Source organism: Chlorocebus sabaeus, chromosome X (genome assembly GCF_047675955.1).
Source record: "Chlorocebus sabaeus isolate Y175 chromosome X, mChlSab1.0.hap1, whole genome shotgun sequence".
NCBI lineage: Eukaryota > Metazoa > Chordata > Mammalia > Primates > Cercopithecidae > Chlorocebus > Chlorocebus sabaeus.
Window position 1 is genome coordinate 95,168,992 of NC_132933.1, and position 6,763 is coordinate 95,175,754.

Below are 6,763 nucleotides of genomic sequence, written 5' to 3' on the forward strand. Positions count from 1 at the left end.
CACACCTACAACCATTGGATCTTTGACAAATCTGACAGAAAAAAGCAAGAGGGAAAAGACTCCCTATTAAATTAATGGTGCTGGGATAACAGGCTAGCCATATGAAGAAGACTGAAATTAGACTTATGCCATATATAAAATCTATATGCCAGGAAGCTGAGGCAGGAGAATCACTTGAACCTGGGAGGCGGGGTTTGCAGTGAGCCAAGATCGCACCACTGCACTCCAGCCTAGCAACAGAGTGAGACTCCGTTTCAAAAACAAACAAACAAACAAATATATAAATATCAACTCAAGGTGGATTAAAGACCAAAATGTAAAACTCTAAAACTATAAAAACCCTGCAAGATACCCTAGGAAATATCATTTTGGACATAGGAACTGGCAAAGGTTTTTTGAAAAAAACACTAAAAGCAAAAGTTGAAAAATAAGACCTAATTAAACCTAAGAACTTCTGCATAGCAAAAGAAACTATCAACAGAGTAAATAGGCAACCTGAAGAATGGAAGAAAATATTTACAAACTATATATGTAACAATGGCCTAATATACAAAATCTACAAGGAACTTAAACAAACGTACAAGCAAAAATCAACCAACCTACCTCAATAAAAAGTGGGAAAAGGACATAAACAGACACATTTCAAAAGAAGACATACATACGGCCAACAAGCATATGAAAAAATGCTCATCATGACTAATCACTAGAGAAATGCATATCAAAGCAACAATGAGATACCATCTCACACTAGTCAGAATAGCTATTATTAAAAAGTTAAAAAATAACAGATGCTGGTGAGGTTGTAGACAAAAGGGAACACTTATACACTGCTGGTGGGAGTGTAAATTAGTTCAACCACTGTGAAAAGCAGTGTGGTGATTCCTCAAAGAATGAAAATCAGAACTACCATTTGACCCAGCAATCCCACTATTGGATATAAACCCAAATATATATAAATCTTTCTACCACGAAGACACATACAAGCATGTGTTCATTGTAGCACTATTCACAATAGGAAAGGCATGAAATCAGCCAAAATGCTCATCTACTGCAGACTGGATAAAGAAAATGTGGTACATATACATGATGGAATACTAAACATTCATTAAAAAAAGTGAAATCATGTCCTTTTCAGGAACATAAATGGAATCAGACGCCATTATCCTTAACAAATTAACACAGGAACAGAAAACCAAGCCTACATTTTCACTTACAATTGGGAGCTAAATAATGATAACCCATGGGCAGAAAGAGGGGAACAACACACCCTGAGGCCTGCTTGAAGGAGGAGGGTGGGAGGAGAAAGAGGCCCAGAGAAAAAAATCTTTGGGTACTGTGCTTAGTACCCAGGTGACAAAATAATCTGTACACCAAAACTCCAAGTCACGAGTTTACCTGTATAAAAAACCTGAACCTAAAACAAAAATTAAAATATTCAAATATAAATAAGTAAATAAATAAAATGACAAACCAACAGCTAACATCATGTTGAATGAGGAAAAGTTGAATGCTTTTTTTCTAAAATCCAAGAGAAGGCAAGGATGTCCATTCTCGCCACTTCTACTCAACATGGTACTGGGAGCCATAGGTAGAACAATTACACAAGAGAAAGAAATAAAGGGCATTCAAATCGGACAGGAGGAAGTCTTTTTTTGCAATAACGTGATCTTATATGTATAAAATCCTATAGACTCCATGAAAGAAAAATAATTGGTAGTATTGATAAATGAATTCAGTAAAACTTCAAGTTACAAATTTAATGTACAATAATTAGTAGTGTTTCTATACAGCAACAGCAAACTATCTGAAAAGGAAATCTGTGCCTTTTACAATAGCTACAAAAATTTCAAAACATTTTCAAAAAATACCTAGAAATAAATTTAACCAAGGAGGTGAAAGATCTCTACAGTAAAAAATAATAAAACATGGATGAAAGAAATTGAAGAGGATACTAATAAATGTAAAGTTAACTCATGCTCATCGATTTGTAGAATTAATGTTGTTAAAATGTCCATACTACCGAAAGCGATGTACAGATGCAATGCAATCTCTATCAAAACTCTAAGGACTTTCTTCACAGAAGTAAAACATATATATTTTTTATATAAATATATATATTATATGCATATTATGTATTATAATAAGTAATATATATAATATATTATATATACCATATTTTATATATATATATATTGCATATATAGTATATATACAAATATATATCTATTTGTATATAATCTATATGCAAATATATAAATATATTTGTATGGTATATAAATATATTTGTATAGTATATAAATACATATTTATATATAATATATAATTATATAGTATATATTATATATATATAAAATATATATATCCTAAATTTGTAAAGAACCACATGATTCCGAACAGCAAAAGCAATCTCGAGCACCAAGAACAAAGCTAGATGCATTACACTACCTGGCTTTTAAATTTTCTACAAAGCAATAGTAAACAAAATAGCATAGTACTGACATGAAAACAGATCCATAGACTGATGGAGGAAAATAGAGACCCCAAAAATGAATCCATACAATGATAGCCAACTAGTTTTTGACATATGTACCAAGAACACATATTGGGGAATGGAAAGTCTCTGCAATAAACGATGCTGGAAAAACCCAATATCCACAAGCAGAAGAAAGAAACTAGGTGCCTCTCTCTCCCAACATATAAAAATCAACTCAAAATGAATTAAAGACTTGAATATAAAACAGGAAACTAAGAAGATACTAGAAGAAAACACAGGGGAAACAATTCATGATATTGGTTTGAGAAAGAAGTTTTCAAATAAGACCTCAAAAGCACAAGCAACCAAAGCTAAAATAGTAGATGAATAGGATAACATCAAGCCAAAAAGCTTTTACATGTTAAAGGAAACAATCAGTAGAATGAAGAAATAACCTACAGAATGAAGAAATATTCACGAGCTATGCATCTGACAAGAGATTAATATGAAACTATGTAATCAATTCAAGCAACTCAATAGGAAGCACATCAATAATCAAGTAAAAACATGGGCAAAGGATTCGAAGAGACGTTTCTTAAAAGGAGTCACACAAATGGGCAGTAAGTATATGAAAAAAGGCTCAACATCTCTAAGCACCAGGGAAATGCAAATCAACACCACAGTGAGCTATCCCCTCATCCCAGTTAGAACAGTTATTATTTAAAAAATAAAATAAAAAGACAAGAAATTGGCCTGTCATGGTGGCTCATGCCTGTAATCCCAGCATTTTGGGAGGCCAAGGAGGGCAGATCACTTAATGCCAGGAGTTCAAGAACAGCCTGGCCAACATGATGAAACCCCATCTCTACTAACAATACAAAAAATTAGCTGGGCATAGTGGTGCATGCCTCTGGTCCCAGCTACTCAGGAGGCTGAGGCACAAGAATTGCTTGAACCGGGGAGGCAGATGTTGCGGTAAGCCGAGGTTGCACCACTGCACTCCAGCCTGGGTGCCAGAGCAAGGCTCTGCCAAAAAAAAAAAAAAAAAAGACAAGAAATAACATATGCTGGTGAGGATGTGGAGAAAAGCGAACTGTTATACACTGCTATACACTTGGTGTACTACTATATTATCCAGGAATCCCACTGCTAGATCTCCCCCCCAAAAAATGATCAACATATCAAAGAGTTCAGATCCCCATGTTTATTGCAACACTATTTGCAATAGCTGAAATATGGAATCAACTTAAGTGCTCATCAACAGATGAAACAGGAATGAAAACATGGTATATATACACAATGGAATGCTATTCAATCTTTAAAAAGAATGAAACCCTGTCATTTGCAACAATGTGGACAAACCTAGAGGATTTTATGTTAAGTGAAGTAATCCAAGCACAGAACGAGAACTACCACATGATCTCAGGCATATGCGGCATCTAAAAAAGTTGACCTCAGAGAGAGTTTAGTAGTGGCTATCAGAAACTGAGGAGACTAGCGGCAAGGGGAAGGGGAACAGGTTGCTCAACAGCTACAAAGTTACACTTATATAGGATAAATAATTTCTGATGATCTACTGCACAGTAAGTTGAGTAGAGTCAACAATAATGTATTGTGTACTTTAAAAGATCTAGAAGAGAGGATTTTGGATGTTCTCACGACCAAGAAATGAAAAATGCTTCAGGTGATAGATATATGCTAATTATGCTGATTTGGTCATTACATTACATATATGTATCAAAACATCACACTGTATCCCATTAATATGTGCAATTATACATCAATTTAAAACAAAATAAAATGTATTTTATCAAAATTTTAGAACTTCAACTAGCAAGTTTGAATCCCCTATTCCCACTTTTGGTCAGCCCTACAGTGTATACCGACCAGGCTGGCCTGGGGCTGCTGTTAGAGGAAAGAAAGAAACATCCGGACTTGGAATGAACAGATCTGGAAGGAATCCTAAATTTTCCAATAAAGTCTCTGTATTCCTTTCATCCTGGTCCCTACCGAGGAAGCAGTCTAGAGGAGATGATCCTTTTCTAAGAAGAACAACATTCAGTAAATAAACTGCCTTACTACTGTGTGTGGATCAAGAGATGGTGAGGAAAGTAGAGTCAGTAATATTTTTGAATCAATTATGAGAAGGCCACCATGCTATTGCTCAGTAATATTAGATGCCCATGGACAGTAAGACTCATCTTTATTATTGGGTCATACTGAATGGCTTTTGCAATAACATACACCATTGGCAGAATAAAAATATTTTCTAACGCAAAAACATAACATGGATTACTTTTAAGGGGCACAATAATGTGCTTGATCAGACTGGAATAGCAACATTGTAATCTGAAAAAAGCTCAACAGTGGTGAGGCATATTCAAAAGCCCCAAGAGGAGAGTCAACAGTCAGATCAATCAGAGTTGAGAGGTTGCCACAACTTATATAATGATGTCTCCACACCATGAAACACATGTGTCAGCTTTTGTCAGGAGTCACAGATCTGGCATGCAGCAGGAGATTCTGCATTGGATATATAAAGTCAGTCTCAATCTTCCCCTTGATTAGTCTCATCGGAGAATGAGCCCTTGCCATGGGTCTGTATATGAGGAATCCAGGCAGTTCAGTAAGTAGTCAAGATTTGTTTCCACATGCCGTGGTCCCAAAAAAAGAGTCTTTAATCTGCCAGACTAGTTTTCCAAGTGGCATACCAAAAGGCTGGACCTTTGGCAGTGTCCCAAGAATTGGGTTCTGACCATTGAGCAGAGAAACCAAGTCCTCTTCTTATTTCTGCATAGCTGGTTCAGAGGCTGAACAGACACAAGAGCAAGTGAACACCATCAGTTTTCAACTTAGCCAATCCTTCACTGAGGCAAGCCCAGATATTTAGGGAAACCTCGGTAAACAGGGTCCAATTGAACTAGTAGTGTTGTTTCAAGCAGGAGAGTAAAAGGTTAAGTTTCCCCCAGAGAGATAGTTGCCACTCTTACATATAAAGCAGAGATGCTGAAGAAATTCGAGTTGATGCCATCGCCCACCCACCAACCCACTCCCGCATTTCTGACCTGGGGCTAGGATCACAGCGCCAGGGACCCAGACCCTGGGATTGATCGCACAGAGCCATGATCCGGAGAGTGCACTGGGGATGAGACGGAATCTCGGGGCCACTCGAGAGCTTGGGGCAGGAACCATGCATCCACAGTCCATCGTGACTGCCTGTGGAGCGGTTATTTGGCCTGGGAACAGCTGGAGAGAGCGGGGAGCGACTGGCTCTTCACTGGCGCGCCCTGGGGGAACCCGCCCAAGTTGCCCTCCTCCCGCAGACTGCCCTCCCAGCCTCGAAGACGGCAACCCAGCGCCCGCTGCTCCCTGGACTCTGGGCAAGGCCAAGACTCAGGCCTGCTTCAGGTTTGAGAGCCCAAACGACTCAGAGGGTGAGGAAACTGACCTTGTGACAGTAGAGAAGAGGCAGAGTGGGTATACAGAAGTTGATCACCATCGTGGTTCGAGTCGTCCGTCTGAACCCCTGCATGAAACACTTCCACACCTCCATCTACCAGCAACAACACAACTGCGCTGCCCGTGTTTCTCCAGAAAGCTGCTCCCAAGAAGAGGCTCCAGAGAGGGGTCTCCAAGAAGAGGCTCTGGAGGGAGATGCTCCAGGGAAAAGGGAAGACGAGGAGGATGAGGGGATTGTGAGCCCCTCACCTATAGAAAGCAAGGCTGCCCAGTCCTGCCAGTTCTGACACTGAGGATGTGACCAAGAGGAAGGGCCACAACTTCCTGCGGCGCAAGAGGTGGAATGACCTGCGCATTCTCAGTTCTTGGCCCTGAGGGACCAGGTACCCACCTTGGCCAGCTGCTCTAAGGTCCCCACGGTAGTGATCCTAAGCAAAGCCTTGAGATACTTGCAAGACCTAGCATGAGCCGAGAAAAAGATGTCTATGGAGAAAAGGCAGCTCCGACGCCAGCAACAGCAATTGCAGAAATGAATTGCATACCTCAGTGGCTACTAACTGACCAAAAAGCCTGACTGTTATATCTTACAAAGACACAAGTTTATTTTTTGACCTCCCTTTCCCCTTTAGTAATTTTCACATTTTTGTTATGACGGGACAGTCTTTGCAGTAGGTCCCAGAATGCATTGCAGCCGGTACACACACAATAAGGGCTCGCATTATTGGAAACCTTGAAACACAGCTCTTTCTCTCCCCTGACTCATGCTGTGTCTTCTCTGGCGCCTTTGGCTTCTCAGCAGGTAGCTTAATGAGGAGATTTGGGGTCTGTTTA

The 6,763-nt window shown here is 39.3% G+C and overlaps 1 pseudogene; it reads left to right on the top strand.

The window, feature by feature from the left end:
- The first annotated feature begins 5,053 nt into the window (after window positions 1-5,053).
- Window positions 5,054-6,489, top strand: LOC103247424 (protein L-Myc pseudogene; annotated as a pseudogene).
- Window positions 6,490-6,763: the final 274 nt, after the last annotated feature.